A 25,459-nucleotide genomic window follows, 5' to 3' on the forward strand; every position below is an offset into this window, starting at 1 on the left:
GGCTTGTTCGGCCTGCCCCAGACTTGCTCCTGGGGAGTGCAGTGAAAGACATGTCCCTTTCCTTAAGGCCCTTTCAGATGTGCAACCACGCTTCTCTCTTAGGCAAAGAGGTGCTAGGGCAAAGAGGATTTCGTTGCATGCGGGTATCTTCCAACGTGCTGTGGAGAGTAGCTTAGGTATTCAGCAGCAGCATCCCCCACATCCGATTCTGATTTCCCAGTGAATGCTGTGCTTTCCCAGAGGAGATGCCCGGGCAAAGAGGATTTCGCTGTATGCGGGTTTCTCCCACCGCGAGACCGGGCTCAGGCAAGCAGCAGTAGAGCCCGCAGATCCGACTCTGATTTCTCAGCGAATGCTGTGCTTTCGCAGAGGCTTTGGCTTGGAGCGAACAGCACTTGGCCGCTGCTTCCTCAGCAAGGCTTTAGTCGCTTCAGGGAAGAAGAGCAGCGGGAGAGCTGGTGCCTCTTGGGCCTTGCTTTCCCGGGCTCCAAGTTCACATCCTGGGTTCATCCTACCAAGCCGAAATAAGCAGACCCAGCCTCGACCCTGCAGCAGCGTGCATGGCCTAGGATGGCACTCTGCTCACAATGACATCTCTCCTCGTAGGCAAGGCCTGCCCTTTCGCTCTGGCATTCAGGGGGACAGGGGACTAGGCTCGTGCCTTCCCCATCCTTGAGGAGCCGCGAGAGGATCACTGCACACGGCCCGTGCCCTGGGATGGGGAGTAATGGGAAACTGTCCCTGTTTCCCCGACACACCCCCTGCCTCCGCCAAGGCTGCCACATCCTGGAGGAAGACGGCATTTGATTGCCCGTTCCTCCAGGAGGTGTTTCTGCGAGTTCAGGTTGGGGAGATTGGTGGCAAGCCCACGTCTGCCCTCTGGACAGGTGGCCAAGGACCTGCTATCCCCTTGGGCCCAGAGGCACAGGAAAGGCCTTCCTTCTGTCCACACTCCTTCCTCAGATTAGAGCACGCTCCCGTGCCCAATCATCCCCCCGTGTCTCCTTAGCTTCGTCTCTCTGCACAAGCAGAGGGTGACAATTGTCTTGCCACCGGCCCGCTGTTCTTGCCAGGGCCGGCGCTCCTGCTTCGCGACCGTTTTCCGTCCACAAGGCCAACGACTCCTTCTCTTCTCCTGGGGCAGCATGCTGCACTTTCCCGAGACAGGCTCCTGGGGAGTGCAGTGACAGACATGTCCCTTTCTTTAAGGCTCTTTCCACAGGCGCAACCACGCTTCTCTCTCAGGCAGAAGGGATGCCCAGGCAAAGTGGATCTCGCTCCATGCAGATTTATTACACCGTGCTGTGGAGTCTTCCTCAGGAAAACAGCAGCAGCATCCCACAGATCCGACTCTGATTTCCCAGAGAATGCTGTGCTTTCCCAGAGGGTATGCCCTAGCAAAGAGGCTTTTGCTCTATGCGGGTTCCTCCCGCCGTGCTCGAATAATAGGCTAAGGCAAGCAGCAACAGCAGCCCACAGAAACGACTCTGATTTCCCAGCGATGGCTATGCTTTCGCATAGGTTTTCAGCTTGGCGGGAACCGCACTTCGATGCTGCTTCCTCAGCAAGGATTTCGGTGTTTGCTCTGTCGCGTCAGGGAAGAAGAGCTGCGGAGAGCTGGTCCGTCTTAGGCCTTGCTGTCCCGGGCTTCATGTTGGCGCCCTGGGTTCTCGCTGCCAGGCCGAAATAAGCAGACACAGCCACAAACCTGCAGCAGCGTGCGTGGCCTAGGATGGCACTCAATACACAATACCAACTCCCGTTGTAGGCAACGCTTGGCCTTTGGTACTGGCTCTCAGGCGGACTCACGGACAAGGCCAGTGCCTTCGCCACAGGAGAGGAGAGGCGACAGGATCCCTGAACACCGTCCGTTCCCTGGAATGGGGAGCTTTGGGGGACTGTCCCCACTCCTTCCCCGGCAAACCCCCTGCCACCGAAAACGCTGTCACATCTTGGAGGAAGATGGCATCTGACTGCCCATTTCACGAGGGAGCTGTTCCTCAAGTTCCGGGTTTAGCTCCTGGTAGCAAGCCCAAGTGTGCCCTACGGACAGGTGGTCAAGGACATGCTGTCCCCTTGGGACCAGAGGCACAAGACAGGCCTGCCTTCTGCCCAGACTCCTTCCTCAGAGTGGAGCAGGTGCCCCTGCCCTAGTCGTCACCTCATGTCTCATTAGCAGTGAGGCTTCGTCTCTCCGCACCGGGAACGGGTGACACTTGTCTTGCCACCGGCCTGCTCTTCCTGCCACGGCAGGCTCTCCTGCTTCCCGACCGTTTCCCAAACTCAAGGCCAATGGCACCTTCTCTTCTCTGGGGGCGGCTTGTTCGGCCTGCCCCAGACTTGCTCCTGGGGAGTGCAGTGAAAGACATGTCCCTTTCCTTAAGGCCCTTTCAGATGTGCAACCACGCTTCTCTCTTAGGCAAAGAGGTGCTAGGGCAAAGAGGATTTCGTTGCATGCGGGTATCTTCCAACGTGCTGTGGAGAGTAGCTTAGGTATTCAGCAGCAGCATCCCCCACATCCGATTCTGATTTCCCAGTGAATGCTGTGCTTTCCCAGAGGAGATGCCCGGGCAAAGAGGATTCGCTGTATGCGGGTTTCTCCCACCGTTACACCGGGCTCAGGCAAGCAGCTTTAGAGCCCGCAGATCCGACTCTGATTTCTCGGCGAATGCTGTGCTTTCACAGAGGCTTTGGCTTGGAGCGAACAGCACTTGGCCGCTGCTTCCTCAGCAAGGCTTTAGTCGCTTCAGGGAAGAAGAGCAGCGGGAGAGCTGGTGCCTCTTGGGCCTTGCTTTCCCGGGCTCCAAGTTCACATCCTGGGTTCATCCTACCAAGCCGAAATAAGCAGACCCAGCCTCGACCCTGCAGCAGCGTGCATGGCCTAGGATGGCACTCTGCTCACAATGACATCTCTCCTCGTAGGCAAGGCCTGCCCTTTCGCTCTGGCATTCAGGGGGACAGGGGACTAGGCTCGTGCCTTCCCCATCCTTGAGGAGCCGCGAGAGGATCACTGCACACGGCCCGTGACCTGGGATGGGGAGTAATGGGACACTGTCCCTGTTTCCCCGACACACCCCCTGCCTCCGCCAAGGCTGCCACATCCTGGAGGAAGACGGCATTTGATTGCCCGTTCCTCCAGGAGGTGTTTCTGCGAGTTCAGGTTCGGGAGATTGGTGGCAAGCCCACGTCTGCCCTCTGGACAGGTGGCCAAGGACCTGCTATCCCCTTGGGCCCAGAGGCACAGGAAAGGCCTTCCTTCTGTCCAGACTCCTTCCTCAGATTAGAGCACGCTCCCGTGCCCAATCATCCCCTCGTGTCTCCTTAGCTTCGTCTCTCTGCACAAGCAGAGGGTGTCAATTGTCTTGCCACCGGCCCGCTGTTCTTGCCAGGGCCGGCGCTCCTGCTTCGCGACCGTTTTCCGTCCACAAGGCCAACGACTCCTTCTCTTCTCCTGGGGCAGCATGCTGCACTTTCCCGAGACAGGCTCCTGGGGAGTGCAGTGACAGACATGTCCCTTTCTTTAAGGCTCTTTCCACAGGCGCAACCACGCTTCTCTCTCAGGCAGAAGGGATGCCCAGGCAAAGTGGATCTCGCTCCATGCGGATTTATTACACCGTGCTGTGGAGTCTTCCTCAGGAAAACAGCAGCAGCATCCCACGGATCCGACTCTGATTTCCCAGAGAATGCTGTGCTTTCTCAGAGGGGATGCCCTAGCAAAGAGGCTTTTGCTCTATGCGGGTTCCTCCCGCCGTGCTCGAATACTAGGCTAAGGCAAGCAGCAACAGCAGCCCAGAGAAACGACTCTGATTTCCCAGCGATGGCTATGCTTTCGCATAGGTTTTCAGCTTGGCGGGAACCGCACTTCGCTGCTGCTTCCTCAGCAAGGATTTCGGTGTTTGCTCTGTCACGTCAGGGAAGAAGAGCTGCGGAGAGCTGGTCCGTCTTAGGCCTTGCTGTCCCGGGCTTCATGTTGGCGCCCTGGGTTCTCGCTGCCAGGCCGAAATAAGCAGACACAGCCACAAACCTGCAGCAGCGTGCGTGGCCTAGGATGGCACTCAATGCACACTACCAACTCCCGTTGTAGGCAACGCTTGGCCTTTGGTACTGGCTCTCAGGCGGACTCACGGACAAGGCCAGTGCCTTCGCCACAGGAGAGGAGAGGCGACAGGATCCCTGAACACCGTCCGTTCCCTGGAATGGGGAGCTTTGGGGGACTGTCCCCACTCCTTCCCCGGCAAACCCCCTGCCACCGAAAACGCTGTCACATCTTGGAGGAAGATGGCATCTGACTGCCCATTTCACGAGGGAGCTGTTCCTCAAGTTCCGGGTTTAGCTCCTGGTAGCAAGCCCAAGTGTGCCCTACGGACAGGTGGTCAAGGACATGCTGTCCCCTTGGGACCAGAGGCACAAGACAGGCCTGCCTTCTGCCCAGACTCCTTCCTCAGAGTGGAGCAGGTGCCCCTGCCCTAGTCGTCACCTCATGTCTCATTAGCAGTGAGGCTTCGTCTCTCCGCACCGGGAGCGGGTGACACTTGTCTTGCCACCGGCCTGCTCTTCCTGCCACGGCAGGCTCTCCTGCTTCCCGACCGTTTCCCAAACTCAAGGCCAATGGCACCTTCTCTTCTCTGGGGGCGGCTTGTTCGGCCTGCCCCAGACTTGCTCCTGGGGAGTGCAGTGAAAGACATGTCCCTTTCCTTAAGGCCCTTTCAGATGTGCAACCACGCTTCTCTCTTAGGCAAAGAGGTGCTAGGGCAAAGAGGATTTCGTTGCATGCGGGTATCTTCCAATGTGCTGTGGAGAGTAGCTTAGGTATTCAGCAGCAGCATCCCCCACATCCGATTCTGATTTCCCAGTGAATGCTGTGCTTTCCCAGAGGAGATGCCCGGGCAAAGACGATTTCGCTGTATGCGGGTTTCTCCCACTGTTACACCGGGCTCAGGCAAGCAGCAGTAGAGCCCGCAGATCCGACTCTGATTTCTCGGCGAATGCTGTGCTTTCGCAGAGGCTTTGGCTTGGAGCGAACAGCACTTGGCCGCTGCTTCCTCAGCAAGGCTTTAGTCGCTTCAGGGAAGAAGAGCAGCGGGAGAGCTGGTGCCTCATGGGCCTTGCTTTCCCGGGCTCCAAGTTCACATCCTGGGTTCATCCTACCAAGCCGAAATAAGCAGACCCAGCCTCGACCCTGCAGCAGCGTGCATGGCCTAGGATGGCACTCTGCTCACAATGACATCTCTCCTCGTAGGCAAGGCCTGCCCTTTCGCTCTGGCATTCAGGGGGACAGGGGACTAGGCTCGTGCCTTCCCCATCCTTGAGGAGCCGCGAGAGGATCACTGCACACGGCCCGTGCCCTGGGATGGGGAGTAATGGGAAACTGTCCCTGTTTCCCCGACACACCCCCTGCCTCCGCCAAGGCTGCCACATCCTGGAGGAAGATGGCATTTGATTGCCCGTTCCTCCAGGAGGTGTTTCTGCGAGTTCAGGTTGGGGAGATTGGTGGCAAGCCCACGTCTGCCCTCTGGACAGGTGGCCAAGGACCTGCTATCCCCTTGGGCCCAGAGGCACAGGAAAGGCCTTCCTTCTGTCCAGACTCCTTCCTCAGATTAGAGCACGCTCCCGTGCCCAATCATCCCCCCGTGTCTCCTTAGCTTAGTCTCTCTGCACAAGCAGAGGGTGACAATTGTCTTGCCACCGGCCCGCTGTTCTTACCAGGGCCTGCGCTCCTGCTTCGCGACCATTTTCCGTCACAAGGCCAACGACTCCTTCTCTTCTCCTGGGGCAGCATGCTGCACTTTCCCGAGACAGGCTCCTGGGGAGTGCAGTGACAGACATGTCCCTTTCTTTAAGGCTCTTTCCACAGGCGCAACCACGCTTCTCTCTCAGGCAGAAGGGATGCCCAGGCTAAGTGGATCTCGCTCCATGCAGATTTATTACACCGTGCTGTGGAGTCTTCCTCAGGAAAACAGCAGCAGCATCCCACAGATCCGACTCTGATTTCCCAGAGAATGCTGTGCTTTCCCAGAGGGGATGCCCTAGCAAAGAGGCTTTTGCTCTATGCGGGTTCCTCCCGCCGTGCTCGAATACTAGGCTAAGGCAAGCAGCAACAGCAGCCCACAGAAACGACTCTGATTTCCCAGCGATGGCTATGCTTTCGCATAGGTTTTCAGCTTGGCGGGAACCGCACTTCGCTGCTGCTTCCTCAGCAAGGATTTCGGTGTTTGCTCTGTCACGTCAGGGAAGAAGAGCTGCGGAGAGCTGGTCCGTCTTAGGCCTTGCTGTCCCGGGCTTCATGTTGGCGCCCTGGGTTCTCGCTGCCAGGCCGAAATAAGCAGACACAGCCACAAACCTGCAGCAGCGTGCGTGGCCTAGGATGGCACTCAATGCACACTACCAACTCCCGTTGTAGGCAACGCTTGGCCTTTGGTACTGGCTCTCAGGCGGACTCACGGACAAGGCCAGTGCCTTCGCCACAGGAGAGGAGAGGCGACAGGATCCCTGAACACCGTCCGTTCCCTGGAATGGGGAGCTTTGGGGGACTGTCCCCACTCCTTCCCCGGCCAACCCCCTGCCACCGAAAACGCTGTCACATCTTGGAGGAAGATGGCATCTGACTGCCCATTTCACGAGGGAGCTGTTCCTCAAGTTCCGGGTTTGGCTCCTGGTAGCAAGCCCAAGTGTGCCCTACGGACAGGTGGTCAAGGACATGCTGTCCCCTTGGGACCAGAGGCACAAGACAGGCCTGCCTTCTGCCCAGACTCCTTCCTCAGAGTGGAGCAGGTGCCCCTGCCCTAGTCGTCACCTCATGTCTCATTAGCAGTGAGGCTTCGTCTCTCCGCACCGGGAGCGGGTGACACTTGTCTTGCCACCGGCCTGCTCTTCCTGCCACGGCAGGCTCTCCTGCTTCCCGACCGTTTCCCAAACTCAAGGCCAATGGCACCTTCTCTTCTCTGGGGGCGGCTTGTTCGGCCTGCCCCAGACTTGCTCCTGGGGAGTGCAGTGAAAGACATGTCCCTTTCCTTAAGGCCCTTTCAGATGTGCAACCACGCTTCTCTCTTAGGCAAAGAGGTGCTAGGGCAAAGAGGATTTCGTTGCATGCGGGTATCTTCCAACGTGCTGTGGAGAGTAGCTTAGGTATTCAGCAGCAGCATCCCCCACATCCGATTCTGTTTTCCCAGTGAAGGCTGTGCTTTCCCAGAGGAGATGCCCGGGCAAAGAGGATTTCACTGTATGCGGGTTTCTCCCACCGCGAGACCGGGCTCAGGCAAGCAGCAGTAGAGCCCGCAGATCCGACTCTGATTTCTCAGCGAATGCTGTGCTTTCGCAGAGGCTTTGGCTTGGAGCGAACAGCACATGGCCGCTGCTTCCTCAGCAAGGCTTTAGTCGCTTCAGGGAAGAAGAGCAGCGGGAGAGCTGGTGCCTCTTGGGCCTTGCTTTCCCGGGCTCCAAGTTCACATCCTGGGTTCATCCTACCAAGCCGAAATAAGCAGACCCAGCCTCGACCCTGCAGCAGCGTGCATGGCCTAGGATGGCACTCTGCTCACAATGACATCTCTCCTCGTAGGCAAGGCCTGCCCTTTCGCTCTGGCATTCAGGGGGACAGGGGACTAGGCTCGTGCCTTCCCCATCCTTGAGGAGCCGCGAGAGGATCACTGCACACGGCCCGTGCCCTGGGATGGGGAGTAATGGGAAACTGTCCCTGTTTCCCCGACACACCCCCTGCCTCCGCCAAGGCTGCCACATCCTGGAGGAAGACGGCATTTGATTGCCCGTTCCTCCAGGAGGTGTTTCTGCGAGTTCAGGTTGGGGAGATTGGTGGCAAGCCCACGTCTGCCCTCTGGACAGGTGGCCAAGGACCTGCTATCCCCTTGGGCCCAGAGGCACAGGAAAGGCCTTCCTTCTGTCCAGACTCCTTCCTCAGATTAGAGCACGCTCCCGTGCCCAATCATCCCCCCGTGTCTCCTTAGCTTCGTCTCTCTGCACAAGCAGAGGGTGACAATTGTCTTGCCACCGGCCCGCTGTTCTTGCCAGGGCCGGCGCTCCTGCTTCGCGACCGTTTTCCGTCCACAAGGCCAACGACTCCTTCTCTTCTCCTGGGGCAGCATGCTGCACTTTCCCGAGACAGGCTCCTGGGGAGTGCAGTGACAGACATGTCCCTTTCTTTAAGGATCTTTCCACAGGCGCAACCACGCTTCTCTTTCAGGCAGAAGGGATGCCCAGGCAAAGTGGATCTCGCTCCATGCGGATTTATTACACCGTGCTGTGGAGTCTTCCTCAGGAAAACAGCAGCAGCATCCCACAGATCCGACTCTGATTTCCCAGAGAATGCTGTGCTTTCCCAGAGGGGATGCCCTAGCAAAGAGGCTTTTGCTCTATGCGGGTTCCTCCCGCCGTGCTCGAATACTAGGCTAAGGCAAGCAGCAACAGCAGCCCACAGAAACGACTCTGATTTCCCAGCGATGGCTATGCTTTCGCATAGCTTTTCAGCTTGGCGGGAACCGCACTTCGCTGCTGCTTCCTCAGCAAGGATTTCGGTGTTTGCTCTGTCGCGTCAGGGAAGAAGAGCTGCGGAGAGCTGGTCCGTCTTAGGCCTTGCTGTCCCGGGCTTCATGTTGGCGCCCTGGTTTCTCGCTGCCAGGCCGAAATAAGCAGACACAGCCACAAACCTGCAGCAGCGTGCGTGGCCTAGGATGGCACTCAATACACAATACCAACTCCCGTTGTAGGCAACGCTTGGCCTTTGGTACTGGCTCTCAGGCGGACTCACGGACAAGGCCAGTGCCTTCGCCACAGGAGAGGAGAGGCGACAGGATCCCTGAACACCGTCCGTTCCCTGGAATGGGTAGCTTTGGGGGACTGTCCCCACTCCTTCCCCGGCAAACCCCCTGCCACCGAAAACGCTGTCACATCTTGGAGGAAGATGGCATCTGACTGCCCATTTCACGAGGGAGCTGTTCCTCAAGTTCCGGGTTTGGCTCCTGGTAGCAAGCCCAAGTGTGCCCTACGGACAGGTGGTCAAGGACATGCTGTCCCCTTGGGACCAGAGGCACAAGACAGGCCTGCCTTCTGCCCAGACTCCTTCCTCAGAGTGGAGCAGGTGCCCCTGCCCTAGTCGTCACCTCATGTCTCATTAGCAGTGAGGCTTCGTCTCTCCGCACCGGGAGCGGGTGACACTTGTCTTGCCACCGGCCTGCTCTTCCTGCCACGGCAGGCTCTCCTGCTTCCCGACCGTTTCCCAAACTCAAGGCCAATGGCACCTTCTCTTCTCTGGGGGCGGCTTGTTCGGCCTGCCCCAGACTTGCTCCTGGGGAGTGCAGTGAAAGACATGTCCCTTTCCTTAAGGCCCTTTCAGATGTGCAACCACGCTTCTCTCTTAGGCAAAGAGGTGCTAGGGCAAAGAGGATTTCGTTGCATGTGGGTATCTTCCAACGTGCTGTGGAGAGTAGCTTAGGTATTCAGCAGCAGCATCCCCCACATCCGATTCTGATTTCCCAGTGAATGCTGTGCTTTCCCAGAGGAGATGCCCGGGCAAAGAGGATTTCGCTGTATGCGGGTTTCTCCCACCGTTACACCGGGCTCAGGCAAGCAGCAGTAGAGCCCGCAGATCCGACTCTGATTTCTCGGCGAATGCTGTGCTTTCGCAGAGGCTTTGGCTTGGAGCGAACAGCACATGGCCGCTGCTTCCTCAGCAAGGCTTTAGTCGCTTCAGGGAAGAAGAGCAGCGGGAGAGCTGGTGCCTCTTGGGCCTTGCTTTCCCGGGCTCCAAGTTCACATCCTGGGTTCATCCTACCAAGCCGAAATAAGCAGACCCAGCCTCGACCCTGCAGCAGCGTGCATGGCCTAGGATGGCACTCTGCTCACAATGACATCTCTCCTCGTAGGCAAGGCCTGCCCTTTCGCTCTGGCATTCAGGGGGACAGGGGACTAGGCTCGTGCCTTCCCCATCCTTGAGGAGCCGCGAGAGGATCACTGCACACGGCCCGTGACCTGGGATGGGGAGTAATGGGACACTGTCCCTGTTTCCCCGACACACCCCCTGCCTCCGCCAAGGCTGCCACATCCTGGAGGAAGACGGCATTTGATTGCCCGTTCCTCCAGGAGGTGTTTCTGCGAGTTCAGGTTCGGGAGATTGGTGGCAAGCCCACGTCTGCCCTCTGGACAGGTGGCCAAGGACCTGCTATCCCCTTGGGCCCAGAGGCACAGGAAAGGCCTTCCTTCTGTCCAGACTCCTTCCTCAGATTAGAGCACGCTCCCGTGCCCAATCAACCCCTCGTGTCTCCTTAGCTTCGTCTCTCTGCACAAGCAGAGGGTGACAATTGTCTTGCCACCGGCCCGCTGTTCTTGCCAGGGCCGGCGCTCCTGCTTCGCGACCGTTTTCCGTCCACAAGGCCAACGACTCCTTCTCTTCTCCTGGGGCAGCATGCTACACTTTCCCGAGACAGGCTCCTGGGGAGTGCAGTGACAGACATGTCCCTTTCTTTAAGGCTCTTTCCACAGGTGCAACCACGCTTCTCTCTCAGGCAGAAGGGATGCCCAGGCAAAGTGGATCTCGCTCCATGCAGATTTATTACACCGTGCTGTGGAGTCTTCCTCAGGAAAACAGCAGCAGCATCCCACAGATCCGACTCTGATTTCCCAGAGAATGCTGTGCTTTCCCAGAGGGGATGCCCTAGCAAAGAGGCTTTTGCTCTATGCGGGTTCCTCCCGCCGTGCTCGAATACTAGGCTAAGGCAAGCAGCAACAGCAGCCCACAGAAACGACTCTGATTTCCCAGCGATGGCTATGCTTTCGCATAGGTTTTCAGCTTGGCGGGAACCGCACTTCGTTGCTGCTTCCTCAGCAAGGATTTCGGTGTTTGCTTTGTCGCGTCAGGGAAGAAGAGCTGCGGAGAGCTGGTCCGTCTTAGGCCTTGCTGTCCCGGGCTTCATGTTGGCGCCCTGGGTTCTCGCTGCCAGGCCGAAATAAGCAGACACAGCCACAAACCTGCAGCAGCGTGCGTGGCCTAGGATGGCACTCAATGCACACTACCAACTCCCGTTGTAGGCAACGCTTGGCCTTTGGTACTGGCTCTCAGGCGGACTCACGGACAAGGCCAGTGCCTTCGCCACAGGAGAGGAGAGGCGACAGGATCCCTGAACACCGTCCGTTCCCTGGAATGGGGAGCTTTGGGGGACTGTCCCCACTCCTTCCCCGGCCAACCCCCTGCCACCGAAAACGCTGTCACATCTTGGAGGAAGATGGCATCTGACTGCCCATTTCACGAGGGAGCTGTTCCTCAAGTTCCGGGTTTGGCTCCTGGTAGCAAGCCCAAGTGTGCCCTACGGACAGGTGGTCAAGGACATGCTGTCCCCTTGGGACCAGAGGCACAAGACAGGCCTGCCTTCTGCCCAGACTCCTTCCTCAGAGTGGAGCAGGTGCCCCTGCCCTAGTCGTCACCTCATGTCTCATTAGCAGTGAGGCTTCGTCTCTCCGCACCGGGAGCGGGTGACACTTGTCTTGCCACCGGCCTGCTCTTCCTGCCACGGCAGGCTCTCCTGCTTCCCGACCGTTTCCCAAACTCAAGGCCAATGGCACCTTCTCTTCTCTGGGGGCGGCTTGTTCGGCCTGCCCCAGACTTGCTCCTGGGGAGTGCAGTGAAAGACATGTCCCTTTCCTTAAGGCCCTTTCAGATGTGCAACCACGCTTCTCTCTTAGGCAAAGAGGTGCTAGGGCAAAGAGGATTTCGTTGCATGCGGGTATCTTCCAACGTGCTGTGGAGAGTAGCTTAGGTATTCAGCAGCAGCATCCCCCACATCCGATTCTGTTTTCCCAGTGAAGGCTGTGCTTTCCCAGCGGAGATGCCCGGGCAAAGAGGATTTCACTGTATGCGGGTTTCTCCCACCGCGAGACCGGGCTCAGGCAAGCAGCAGTAGAGCCCGCAGATCCGACTCTGATTTCTCAGCGAATGCTGTGCTTTCGCAGAGGCTTTGGCTTGGAGCGAACAGCACATGGCCGCTGCTTCCTCAGCAAGGCTTTAGTCGCTTCAGGGAAGAAGAGCAGCGGGAGAGCTGGTGCCTCTTGGGCCTTGCTTTCCCGGGCTCCAAGTTCACATCCTGGGTTCATCCTACCAAGCCGAAATAAGCAGACCCAGCCTCGACCCTGCAGCAGCGTGCATGGCCTAGGATGGCACTCTGCTCACAATGACATCTCTCCTCGTAGGCAAGGCCTGCCCTTTCGCTCTGGCATTCAGGGGGACAGGGGACTAGGCTCGTGCCTTCCCCATCCTTGAGGAGCCGCGAGAGGATCACTGCACACGGCCCGTGACCTGGGATGGGGAGTAATGGGACACTGTCCCTGTTTCCCCGACACACCCCCTGCCTCCGCCAAGGCTGCCACATCCTGGAGGAAGACGGCATTTGATTGCCCGTTCCTCCAGGAGGTGTTTCTGCGAGTTCAGGTTCGGGAGATTGGTGGCAAGCCCACGTCTGCCCTCTGGACAGGTGGCCAAGGACCTGCTATCCCCTTGGGCCCAGAGGCACAGGAAAGGCCTTCCTTCTGTCCAGACTCCTTCCTCAGATTAGAGCACGCTCCCGTGCCCAATCATCCCCTCGTGTCTCCTTAGCTTCGTCTCTCTGCACAAGCAGAGGGTGTCAATTGTCTTGCCACCGGCCCGCTGTTCTTGCCAGGGCCGGCGCTCCTGCTTCGCGACCGTTTTCCGTCCACAAGGCCAACGACTCCTTCTCTTCTCCTGGGGCAGCATGCTGCACTTTCCCGAGACAGGCTCCTGGGGAGTGCAGTGACAGTCATGTCCCTTTCTTTAAGGCTCTTTCCACAGGCGCAACCACGCTTCTCTCTCAGGCAGAAGGGATGCCCAGGCAAAGTGGATCTCGCTCCATGCGGATTTATTACACCGTGCTGTGGAGTCTTCCTCAGGAAAACAGCAGCAGCATCCCACGGATCCGACTCTGATTTCCCAGAGAATGCTGTGCTTTCTCAGAGGGGATGCCCTAGCAAAGAGGCTTTTGCTCTATGCGGGTTCCTCCCGCCGTGCTCGAATACTAGGCTAAGGCAAGCAGCAACAGCAGCCCAGAGAAACGACTCTGATTTCCCAGCGATGGCTATGCTTTCGCATAGGTTTTCAGCTTGGCGGGAACCGCACTTCGCTGCTGCTTCCTCAGCAAGGATTTCGGTGTTTGCTCTGTCACGTCAGGGAAGAAGAGCTGCGGAGAGCTGGTCCGTCTTAGGCCTTGCTGTCCCGGGCTTCATGTTGGCGCCCTGGGTTCTCGCTGCCAGGCCGAAATAAGCAGACACAGCCACAAACCTGCAGCAGCGTGCGTGGCCTAGGATGGCACTCAATGCACACTACCAACTCCCGTTGTAGGCAACGCTTGGCCTTTGGTACTGGCTCTCAGGCGGACTCACGGACAAGGCCAGTGCCTTCGCCACAGGAGAGGAGAGGCGACAGGATCACTGAACACCGTCCGTTCCCTGGAATGGGGAGCTTTGGGGGACTGTCCCCACTCCTTCCCCGGCAAACCCCCTGCCACCGAAAACGCTGTCACATCTTGGAGGAAGATGGCATCTGACTGCCCATTTCACGAGGGAGCTGTTCCTCAAGTTCCGGGTTTAGCTCCTGGTAGCAAGCCCAAGTGTGCCCTACGGACAGGTGGTCAAGGACATGCTGTCCCCTTGGGACCAGAGGCACAAGACAGGCCTGCCTTCTGCCCAGACTCCTTCCTCAGAGTGGAGCAGGTGCCCCTGCCCTAGTCGTCACCTCATGTCTCATTAGCAGTGAGGCTTCGTCTCTCCGCACCGGGAGCGGGTGACACTTGTCTTGCCACCGGCCTGCTCTTCCTGCCACGGCAGGCTCTCCTGCTTCCCGACCGTTTCCCAAACTCAAGGCCAATGGCACCTTCTCTTCTCTGGGGGCGGCTTGTTCGGCCTGCCCCAGACTTGCTCCTGGGGAGTGCAGTGAAAGACATGTCCCTTTCCTTAAGGCCCTTTCAGATGTGCAACCACGCTTCTCTCTTAGGCAAAGAGGTGCTAGGGCAAAGAGGATTTCGTTGCATGCGGGTATCTTCCAATGTGCTGTGGAGAGTAGCTTAGGTATTCAGCAGCAGCATCCCCCACATCCGATTCTGATTTCCCAGTGAATGCTGTGCTTTCCCAGAGGAGATGCCCGGGCAAAGACGATTTCGCTGTATGCGGGTTTCTCCCACCGTTACACCGGGCTCAGGCAAGCAGCAGTAGAGCCCGCAGATCCGACTCTGATTTCTCGGCGAATGCTGTGCTTTCGCAGAGGCTTTGGCTTGGAGCGAAGAGCACTTGGCCGCTGCTTCCTCAGCAAGGCTTTAGTCGCTTCAGGGATGAAGAGCAGCGGGAGAGCTGGTGCCTCATGGGCCTTGCTTTCCCGGGCTCCAAGTTCACATCCTGGGTTCATCCTACCAAGCCGAAATAAGCAGACCCAGCCTCGACCCTGCAGCAGCGTGCATGGCCTAGGATGGCACTCTGCTCACAATGACATCTCTCCTCGTAGGCAAGGCCTGCCCTTTCGCTCTGGCATTCAGGGGGACAGGGGACTAGGCTCGTGCCTTCCCCATCCTTGAGGAGCCGCGAGAGGATCACTGCACACGGCCCGTGCCCTGGGATGGGGAGTAATGGGAAACTGTCCCTGTTTCCCCGACACACCCCCTGCCTCCGCCAAGGCTGCCACATCCTGGAGGAAGATGGCATTTGATTGCCCGTTCCTCCAGGAGGTGTTTCTGCGAGTTCAGGTTGGGGAGATTGGTGGCAAGCCCACGTCTGCCCTCTGGACAGGTGGCCAAGGACCTGCTATCCCCTTGGGCCCAGAGGCACAGGAAAGGCCTTCCTTCTGTCCAGACTCCTTCCTCAGATTAGAGCACGCTCCCGTGCCCAATCATCCCCCCGTGTCTCCTTAGCTTAGTCTCTCTGCACAAGCAGAGGGTGACAATTGTCTTGCCACCGGCCCGCTGTTCTTACCAGGGCCTGCGCTCCTGCTTCGCGACCATTTTCCGTCACAAGGCCAACGACTCCTTCTCTTCTCCTGGGGCAGCATGCTGCACTTTCCCGAGACAGGCTCCTGGGGAGTGCAGTGACAGACATGTCCCTTTCTTTAAGGCTCTTTCCACAGGCGCAACCACGCTTCTCTCTCAGGCAGAAGGGATGCCCAGGCAAAGTGGATCTCGCTCCATGCAGATTTATTACACCGTGCTGTGGAGTCTTCCTCAGGAAAACAGCAGCAGCATCCCACAGATCCGACTCTGATTTCCCAGAGAATGCTGTGCTTTCCCAGAGGGGATGCCCTAGCAAAGAGGCTTTTGCTCTATGCGGGTTCCTCCCGCCGTGCTCGAATACTAGGCTAAGGCAAGCAGCAACAGCAGCCCACAGAAACGACTCTGATTTCCCAGCGATGGCTATGCTTTCGCATAGGTTTTCAGCTTGGCGGGAACCGCACTTCGCTGCTGCTTCCTCAGCAAGGATTTCGGTGTTTGCTCTGTCACGTCAGGGAAGAAGAGCTGCGGAGAGCTGGTCCGTCTTAGGCCTTGCTGTCCCGGGCTTCATGTTGGCGCCCTGGGTTCTCGCTGCCAGGCCGAAATAAGCAGACACAGCCACAAACCTGCAGCAGCGTGCGTGGCCTAGGATGGCACTCAATGCACACTACCAACTCCCGTTGTAGGCAACGCTTGGCCTTTGGTACTGGCTCTCAGGCGGACTCACGGACAAGGCCAGTGCCTTCGCCACAGGAGAGGAGAGGCGACAGGATCCCTGAACACCGTCCGTTCCCTGGAATGGGGAGCTTTGGGGGACTGTCCCCACTCCTTCCCCGGCCAACCCCCTGCCACCGAAAACGCTGTCACATCTTGGAGGAAGATGGCATCTGACTGCCCATTTCACGAGGGAGCTGTTCCTCAAGTTCCGGGTTTGGCTCCTGGTAGCAAGCCCAAGTGTGCCCTACGGACAGGTGGTCAAGGACATGCTGTCCCCTTGGGACCAGAGGCACAAGACAGGCCTGCCTTCTGCCCAGACTCCTTCCTCAGAGTGGAGCAGGTGCCCCTGCCCTAGTCGTCACCTCATGTCTCATTAGCAGTGAGGCTTCGTCTCTCCGCACCGGGAGCGGGTGACACTTGTCTTGCCACCGGCCTGCTCTTCCTGCCACGGCAGGCTCTCCTGCTTCCCGACCGTTTCCCAAACTCAAGGCCAATGGCACCTTCTCTTCTCTGGGGGCGGCTTGTTCGGCCTGCCCCAGACTTGCTCCTGGGGAGTGCAGTGAAAGACATGTCCCTTTCCTTAAGGCCCTTTCAGATGTGCAACCACGCTTCTCTCTTAGGCAAAGAGGTGCTAGGGCAAAGAGGATTTCGTTGCATGCGGGTATCTTCCAACGTGCTGTGGAGAGTAGCTTAGGTATTCAGCAGCAGCATCCCCCACATCCGATTCTGTTTTCCCAGTGAAGGCTGTGCTTTCCCAGAGGAGATGCCCGGGCAAAGAGGATTTCACTGTATGCGGGTTTCTCCCACCGCGAGACCGGGCTCAGGCAAGCAGCAGTAGAGCCCGCAGATCCGACTCTGATTTCTCAGCGAATGCTGTGCTTTCGCAGAGGCTTTGGCTTGGAGCGAACAGCACATGGCCGCTGCTTCCTCAGCAAGGCTTTAGTCGCTTCAGGGAAGAAGAGCAGCGGGAGAGCTGGTGCCTCTTGGGCCTTGCTTTCCCGGGCTCCAAGTTCACATCCTGGGTTCATCCTACCAAGCCGAAATAAGCAGACCCAGCCTCGACCCTGCAGCAGCGTGCATGGCCTAGGATGGCACTCTGCTCACAATGACATCTCTCCTCGTAGGCAAGGCCTGCCCTTTCGCTCTGGCATTCAGGGGGACAGGGGACTAGGCTCGTGCCTTCCCCATCCTTGAGGAGCCGCGAGAGGATCACTGCACACGGCCCGTGCCCTGGGATGGGGAGTAATGGGAAACTGTCCCTGTTTCCCCGACACACCCCCTGCCTCCGCCAAGGCTGCCACATCCTGGAGGAAGACGGCATTTGATTGCCCGTTCCTCCAGGAGGTGTTTCTGCGAGTTCAGGTTGGGGAGATTGGTGGCAAGCCCACGTCTGCCCTCTGGACAGGTGGCCAAGGACCTGCTATCCCCTTGGGCCCAGAGGCACAGGAAAGGCCTTCCTTCTGTCCAGACTCCTTCCTCAGATTAGAGCACGCTCCCGTGCCCAATCATCCCCCCGTGTCTCCTTAGCTTCGTCTCTCTGCACAAGCAGAGGGTGACAATTGTCTTGCCACCGGCCCGCTGTTCTTGCCAGGGCCGGCGCTCCTGCTTCGCGACCGTTTTCCGTCCACAAGGCCAACGACTCCTTCTCTTCTCCTGGGGCAGCATGCTGCACTTTCCCGAGACAGGCTCCTGGGGAGTGCAGTGACAGACATGTCCCTTTCTTTAAGGATCTTTCCACAGGCGCAACCACGCTTCTCTCTCAGGCAGAAGGGATGCCCAGGCAAAGTGGATCTCGCTCCATGCGGATTTATTACACCGTGCTGTGGAGTCTTCCTCAGGAAAACAGCAGCAGCATCCCACAGATCCGACTCTGATTTCCCAGAGAATGCTGTGCTTTCCCAGAGGGGATGCCCTAGCAAAGAGGCTTTTGCTCTATGCGGGTTCCTCCCGCCGTGCTCGAATACTAGGCTAAGGCAAGCAGCAACAGCAGCCCACAGAAACGACTCTGATTTCCCAGCGATGGCTATGCTTTCGCATAGGTTTTCAGCTTGGCGGGAACCGCACTTCGCTGCTGCTTCCTCAGCAAGGATTTCGGTGTTTGCTCTGTCGCGTCAGGGAAGAAGAGCTGCGGAGAGCTGGTCCGTCTTAGGCCTTGCTGTCCCGGGCTTCATGTTGGCGCCCTGGGTTCTCGCTGCCAGGCCGAAATAAGCAGACACAGCCACAAACCTGCAGCAGCGTGCGTGGCCTAGGATGGCACTCAATACACAATACCAACTCCCGTTGTAGGCAACGCTTGGCCTTTGGTACTGGCTCTCAGGCGGACTCACGGACAAGGCCAGTGCCTTCGCCACAGGAGAGGAGAGGCGACAGGATCCCTGAACACCGTCCGTTCCCTGGAATGGGGAGCTTTGGGGGACTGTCCCCACTCCTTCCCCGGCAAACCCCCTGCCACCGAAAACGCTGTCACATCTTGGAGGAAGATGGCATCTGACTGCCCATTTCACGAGGGAGCTGTTCCTCAAGTTCCGGGTTTGGCTCCTGGTAGCAAGCCCAAGTGTGCCCTACGGACAGGTGGTCAAGGACATGCTGTCCCCTTGGGACCAGAGGCACAAGACAGGCCTGCCTTCTGCCCAGACTCCTTCCTCAGAGTGGAGCAGGTGCCCCTGCCCTAGTCGTCACCTCATGTCTCATTAGCAGTGAGGCTTCGTCTCTCCGCACCGGGAGCGGGTGACACTTGTCTTGCCACCGGCCTGCTCTTCCTGCCACGGCAGGCTCTCCTGCTTCCCGACCGTTTCCCAAACTCAAGGCCAATGGCACCTTCTCTTCTCTGGGGGCGGCTTGTTCGGCCTGCCCCAGACTTGCTCCTGGGGAGTGCAGTGAAAGACATGTCCCTTTCCTTAAGGCCCTTTCAGATGTGCAACCACGCTTCTCTCTTAGGCAAAGAGGTGCTAGGGCAAAGAGGATTTCGTTGCATGTGGGTATCTTCCAACGTGCTGTGGAGAGTAGCTTAGGTATTCAGCAGCAGCATCCCCCACATCCGATTCTGATTTCCCAGTGAATGCTGTGCTTTCCCAGAGGAGATGCCCGGGCAAAGAGGATTTCGCTGTATGTGGGTTTCTCCCACCGTTACACCGGGCTCAGGCAAGCAGCAGTAGAGCCCGCAGATCCGACTCTGATTTCTCGGCGAATGCTGTGCTTTCGCAGAGGCTTTGGCTTGGAGCGAACAGCACATGGCCGCTGCTTCCTCAGCAAGGCTTTAGTCGCTTCAGGGAAGAAGAGCAGCGGGAGAGCTGGTGCCTCTTGGGCCTTGCTTTCCCGGGCTCCAAGTTCACATCCTGGGTTCATCCTACCAAGCCGAAATAAGCAGACCCAGCCTCGACCCTGCAGCAGCGTGCATGGCCTAGGATGGCACTCTGCTCACAATGACATCTCTCCTCGTAGGCAAGGCCTGCCCTTTCGCTCTGGCATTCAGGGGGACAGGGGACTAGGCTCGTGCCTTCCCCATCCTTGAGGAGCCGCGAGAGGATCACTGCACACGGCCCGTGACCCTCGATGGGGAGTAATGGGACACTGTCCCTGTTTCCCCGACACACCCCCTGCCTCCGCCAAGGCTGCCACATCCTGGAGGAAGACGGCATTTGATTGCCCGTTCCTCCAGGAGGTGTTTCTGCGAGTTCAGGTTCGGGAGATTGGTGGCAAGCCCACGTCTGCCCTCTGGACAGGTGGCCAAGGACCTGCTATCCCCTTGGGCCCAGAGGCACAGGAAAGGCCTTCCTTCTGTCCAGACTCCTTCCTCAGATTAGAGCACGCTCCCGTGCCCAATCAACCCCTCGTGTCTCCTTAGCTTCGTCTCTCTGCACAAGCAGAGGGTGACAATTGTCTTGCCACCGGCCCGCTGTTCTTGCCAGGGCCGGCGCTCCTGCTTCGCGACCGTTTTCCGTCCACAAGGCCAACGACTCCTTCTCTTCTCCTGGGGCAGCATGCTACACTTTCCCGAGACAGGCTCCTGGGGAGTGCAGTGACAGACATGTCCCTTTCTTTAAGGCTCTTTCCACAGGTGCAACCACGCTTCTCTCTCAGGCAGAAGGGATGCCCAGGCAAAGTGGATCTCGCTCCATGCAGATTTATTACACCGTGCTGTGGAGTCTTCCTCAGGAAAACAGCAGCAGCATCCCACAGATCCGACTCTGATTTCCCAGAGAATGCTGTGCTTTCCCAGAGGGGATGCCCTAGCAAAGAGGCTTTTGCTCTATGCGGGTTCCTCCCGCCGTGCTCGAATACTAGGCTAAGGCAAGCAGCAACAGCAGCCCACAGAAACGACTCTGATTTCCCAGCGATGGCTATGCTTTCGCATAGGTTTTCAGCTTGGCGGGAACCGCACTTCGTTGCTGCTTCCTCAGCAAGGATTTCGGTGTTTGCTTTGTCGCGTCAGGGAAGAAGAGCTGCGGAGAGCTGGTCCGTCTTAGGCCTTGCTGTCCCGGGCTTCATGTTGGCGCCCTGGGTTCTCGCTGCCAGGCCGAAATAAGCAGACACAGCCACAAACCTGCAGCAGCGTGCGTGGCCTAGGATGGCACTCAATGCACACTACCAACTCCCGTTGTAGGCAACGCTTGGCCTTTGGTACTGGCTCTCAGGCGGACTCACGGACAAGGCCAGTGCCTTCGCCACAGGAGAGGAGAGGCGACAGGTTCCCTGAACACCGTCCGTTCCCTGGAATGGGGAGCTTTGGGGGACTGTCCCCACTCCTTCCCCGGCCAACCCCCTGCCACCGAAAACGCTGTCACATCTTGGAGGAAGATGGCATCTGACTGCCCATTTCACGAGGGAGCTGTTCCTCAAGTTCCGGGTTTGGCTCCTGGTAGCAAGCCCAAGTGTGCCCTACGGACAGGTGGTCAAGGACATGCTGTCCCCTTGGGACCAGAGGCACAAGACAGGCCTGCCTTCTGCCCAGACTCCTTCCTCAGAGTGGAGCAGGTGCCCCTGCCCTAGTCGTCACCTCATGTCTCATTAGCAGTGAGGCTTCGTCTCTCCGCACCGGGAGCGGGTGACACTTGTCTTGCCACCGGCCTGCTCTTCCTGCCACGGCAGGCTCTCCTGCTTCCCGACCGTTTCCCAAACTCAAGGCCAATGGCACCTTCTCTTCTCTGGGGGCGGCTTGTTCGGCCTGCCCCAGACTTGCTCCTGGGGAGTGCAGTGAAAGACATGTCCCTTTCCTTAAGGCCCTTTCAGATGTGCAACCACGCTTCTCTCTTAGGCAAAGAGGTGCTAGGGCAAAGAGGATTTCGTTGCATGCGGGTATCTTCCAACGTGCTGTGGAGAGTAGCTTAGGTATTCAGCAGCAGCATCCCCCACATCCGATTCTGTTTTCCCAGTGAAGGCTGTGCTTTCCCAGAGGAGATGCCCGGGCAAAGAGGATTTCACTGTATGCGGGTTTCTCCCACCGCGAGACCGGGCTCAGGCAAGCAGCAGTAGAGCCCGCAGATCCGACTCTGATTTCTCAGCGAATGCTGTGCTTTCGCAGAGGCTTTGGCTTGGAGCGAACAGCACTTGGCCGCTGCTTCCTCAGCAAGGCTTTAGTCGCTTCAGGGAAGAAGAGCAGCGGGAGAGCTGGTGCCTCTTGGGCCTTGCTTTCCCGGGCTCCAAGTTCACATCCTGGGTTCATCCTACCAAGCCGAAATAAGCAGACCCAGCCTCGACCCTGCAGCAGCGTGCATGGCCTAGGATGGCACTCTGCTCACAATGACATCTCTCCTCGTAGGCAAGGCCTGCCCTTTCGCTCTGGCATTCAGGGGGACAGGGGACTAGGCTCGTGCCTTCCCCATCCTTGAGGAGCCGCGAGAGGATCACTGCACAGGGCCCGTGCCCTGGGATGGGGAGTAATGGGAAACTGTCCCTGTTTCCCCGACACACCCCCTGCCTCCGCCAAGGCTGCCACATCCTGGAGGAAGACGGCATTTGATTGCCCGTTCCTCCAGGAGGTGTTTCTGCGAGTTCAGGTTCGGGAGATTGGTGGCAAGCCCACGTCTGCCCTCTGGACAGGTGGCCAAGGACCTGCTATCCCCTTAGGCCCAGAGGCACAGGAAAGGCCTTCCTTCTGTCCAGACTCCTTCCTCAGATTAGAGCACGCTCCCGTGCCCAATCATCCCCCCGTGTCTCCTTAGCTTCGTCTCTCTGCACAAGCAGAGGGTGACAATTGTCTTGCCACCGGCCCGCTGTTCTTGCCAGGGCCGGCGCTCCTGCTTCGCGACCGTTTTCCGTCCACAAGGCCAACGACTCCTTCTCTTCTCCTGGGGCAGCATGCTGCACTTTCCCGAGACAGGCTCCTGGGGAGTGCAGTGACAGACATGTCCCTTTCTTTAAGGATCTTTCCACAGGCGCAACCACGCTTCTCTCTCAGGCAGAAGGGATGCCCAGGCAAAGTGGATCTCGCTCCATGCGGATTTATTACACCGTGCTGTGGAGTCTTCCTCAGGAAAACAGCAGCAGCATCCCACAGATCCGACTCTGATTTCCCAGAGAATTCTGTGCTTTCCCAGAGGGGATGCCCTAGCAAAGAGGCTTTTGCTCTATGCGGGTTCCTCCCGCCGTGCTCGAATACTAGGCTAAGGCAAGCAGCAACAGCAGCCCACAGAAACGACTCTGATTTCCCAGCGATGGCTATGCTTTCGCATAGGTTTTCAGCTTGGCGGGAACCGCACTTCGCTGCTGCTTCCTCAGCAAGGATTTCGGTGTTTGCTCTGTCGCGTCAGGGAAGAAGAGCTGCGGAGAGCTGGTCCGTCTTAGGCCTTGCTGTCCCGGGCTTCATGTTGGCGCCCTGGGTTCTCGTTGCCAGGCCGAAATAAGCAGACACAGCCACAAACCTGCAGCAGCGTGCGTGGCCTAGGATGGCACTCAATACACAATACCAACTCCCGTTGTAGGCAACGCTTGGCCTTTGGTACTGGCTCTCAGGCGGACTCACGGACAAGGCCAGTGCCTTCGCCACAGGAGAGGAGAGGCGACAGGATCCCTGAACACCGTCCGTTCCCTGGAATGGGGAGCTTTGGGGGACTGTCCCCACTCCTTCCCCGGCAAACCCCCTGCCACCGAAAACGCTGTCACATCTTGGAGGAAGATGGCATCTGACTGCCCATTTCACGAGGGAGCTGTTCCTCAAGTTCCGGGTTTGGCTCCTGGTAGCAAGCCCAAGTGTGCCCTACGGACAGGTGGTCAAGGACATGCTGTCCCCTTGGGACCAGAGGCACAAGACAGGCCTGCCTTCTGCCCAGACTCCTTCCTCAGAGTGGAGCAGGTGCCCCTGCCCTAGTCGTCACCTCATGTCTCATTAGCAGTGAGGCTTCGTCTCTCCGCACCGGGAGCGGGTGACACTTGTCTTGCCACCGGCCTGCTCTTCCTGCCACGGCAGGCTCTCCTGCTTCCCGACCGTTTCCCAAACTCAAGGCCAATGGCACCTTCTCTTCTCTGGGGGCGGCTTGTTCGGCCTGCCCCAGACTTGCTCCTGGGGAGTGCAGTGAAAGACATGTCCCTTTCCTTAAGGCCCTTTCAGATGTGCAACCACGCTTCTCTCTTAGGCAAAGAGGTGCTAGGGCAAAGAGGATTTCGTTGCATGTGGGTATCTTCCAACGTGCTGTGGAGAGTAGCTTAGGTATTCAGCAGCAGCATCCCCCACATCCGATTCTGATTTCCCAGTGAATGCTGTGCTTTCCCAGAGGAGATGCCCGGGCAAAGAGGATTTCGCTGTATGCGGGTTTCTCCCACCGTTACACCGGGCTAAGGCAAGCAGCAGTAGAGCCCGCAGATCCGACTCTGATTTCTCGGCGAATGCTGTGCTTTCGCAGAGGCTTTGGCTTGGAGCGAACAGCACATGGCCGCTGCTTCCTCAGCAAGGCTTTAGTCGCTTCAGGGAAGAAGAGCAGCGGGAGAGCTGGTGCCTCTTGGGCCTTGCTTTCCCGGGCTCCAAGTTCACATCCTGGGTTCATCCTACCAAGCCGAAATAAGCAGACCCAGCCTCGACCCTGCAGCAGCGTGCATGGCCTAGGATGGCACTCTGCTCACAATGACATCTCTCCTCGTAGGCAAGGCCTGCCCTTTCGCTCTGGCATTCAGGGGGACAGGGGACTAGGCTCGTGCCTTCCCCATCCTTGAGGAGCCGCGAGAGGATCACTGCACACGGCCCGTGCCCTGGGATGGGGAGTAATGGGAAACTGTCCCTGTTTCCCCGACACACCCCCTGCCTCCGCCAAGGCTGCCACATCCTGGAGGAAGACGGCATTTGATTGCCCGTTCCTCCAGGAGGTGTTTCTGCGAGTTCAGGTTCGGGAGATTGGTGGCAAGCCCACGTCTGCCCTCTGGACAGGTGGCCAAGGACCTGCTATCCCCTTGGGCCCAGAGGCACAGGAAAGGCCTTCCTTCTGTCCAGACTCCTTCCTCAGATTAGAGCACGCTCCCGTGCCCAATCATCCCCTCGTGTCTCCTTAGCTTCGTCTCTCTGCACAAGCAGAGGGTGACAATTGTCTTGCCACCGGCCCGCTGTTCTTGCCAGGGCCGGCGCTCCTGCTTCGCGACCGTTTTCCGTCCACAAGGCCAACGACTCCTTCTCTTCTCCTGGGGCAGCATGCTGCACTTTCCCGAGACAGGCTCCTGGGGAGTGCAGTGACAGACATGTCCCTTTCTTTAAGGCTCTTTCCACAGGCGCAACCACGCTTCTCTCTCAGGCAGAAGGGATGCCCAGGCAAAGTGGATCTCGCTCCATGCAGATTTATTACACCGTGCTGTGGAGTCTTCCTCAGGAAAACAGCAGCAGCATCCCACAGATCCGACTCTGATTTCCCAGAGAATGCTGTGCTTTCCCAGAGGGGATGCCCTAGCAAAGAGGCTTTTGCTCTATGCGGGTTCCTCCCGCCGTGCTCGAATACTAGGCTAAGGCAAGCAGCAACAGCAGCCCACAGAAACGACTCTGATTTCCAAGCGATGGCTATGCTTTCGCATAGGTTTTCAGCTTGGCGGGAACCGCACTTCGTTGCTGCTTCCTCAGCAAGGATTTCGGTGTTTGCTTTGTCGCGTCAGGGAAGAAGAGCTGCGGAGAGCTGGTCCGTCTTAGGCCTTGCTGTCCCGGGCTTCATGTTGGCGCCCTGGGTTTTCGCTGCCAGGCCGAAATAAGCAGACACAGCCACAAACCTGCAGCAGCGTGCGTGGCCTAGGATGGCACTCAATGCACACTACCAACTCCCGTTGTAGGCAACGCTTGGCCTTTGGTACTGGCTCTCAGGCGGACTCACGGACAAGGCCAGTGCCTTCGCCACAGGAGAGGAGAGGCGACAGGATCCCTGAACACCGTCCGTTCCCTGGAATGGGGAGCTTTGGGGGACTGTCCCCACTCCTTCCCCGGCCAACCCCCTGCCACCGAAAACGCTGTCACATCTTGGAGGAAGATGGCATCTGACTGCCCATTTCACGAGGGAGCTGTTCCTCAAGTTCCGGGTTTGGCTCCTGGTAGCAAGCCCAAGTGTGCCCTACGGACAGGTGGTCAAGGACATGCTGTCCCCTTGGGACCAGAGGCACAAGACAGGCCTGCCTTCTGCCCAGACTCCTTCCTCAGAGTGGAGCAGGTGCCCCTGCCCTAGTCGTCACCTCATGTCTCATTAGCAGTGAGGCTTCGTCTCTCCGCACCGGGAGCGGGTGACACTTGTCTTGCCACCGGCCTGCTCTTCCTGCCACGGCAGGCTCTCCTGCTTCCCGACCGTTTCCCAAACTCAAGGCCA

Source organism: Mustela lutreola, chromosome 11 (genome assembly GCF_030435805.1).
Source record: "Mustela lutreola isolate mMusLut2 chromosome 11, mMusLut2.pri, whole genome shotgun sequence".
Classification (NCBI taxonomy): domain Eukaryota; kingdom Metazoa; phylum Chordata; class Mammalia; order Carnivora; family Mustelidae; genus Mustela; species Mustela lutreola.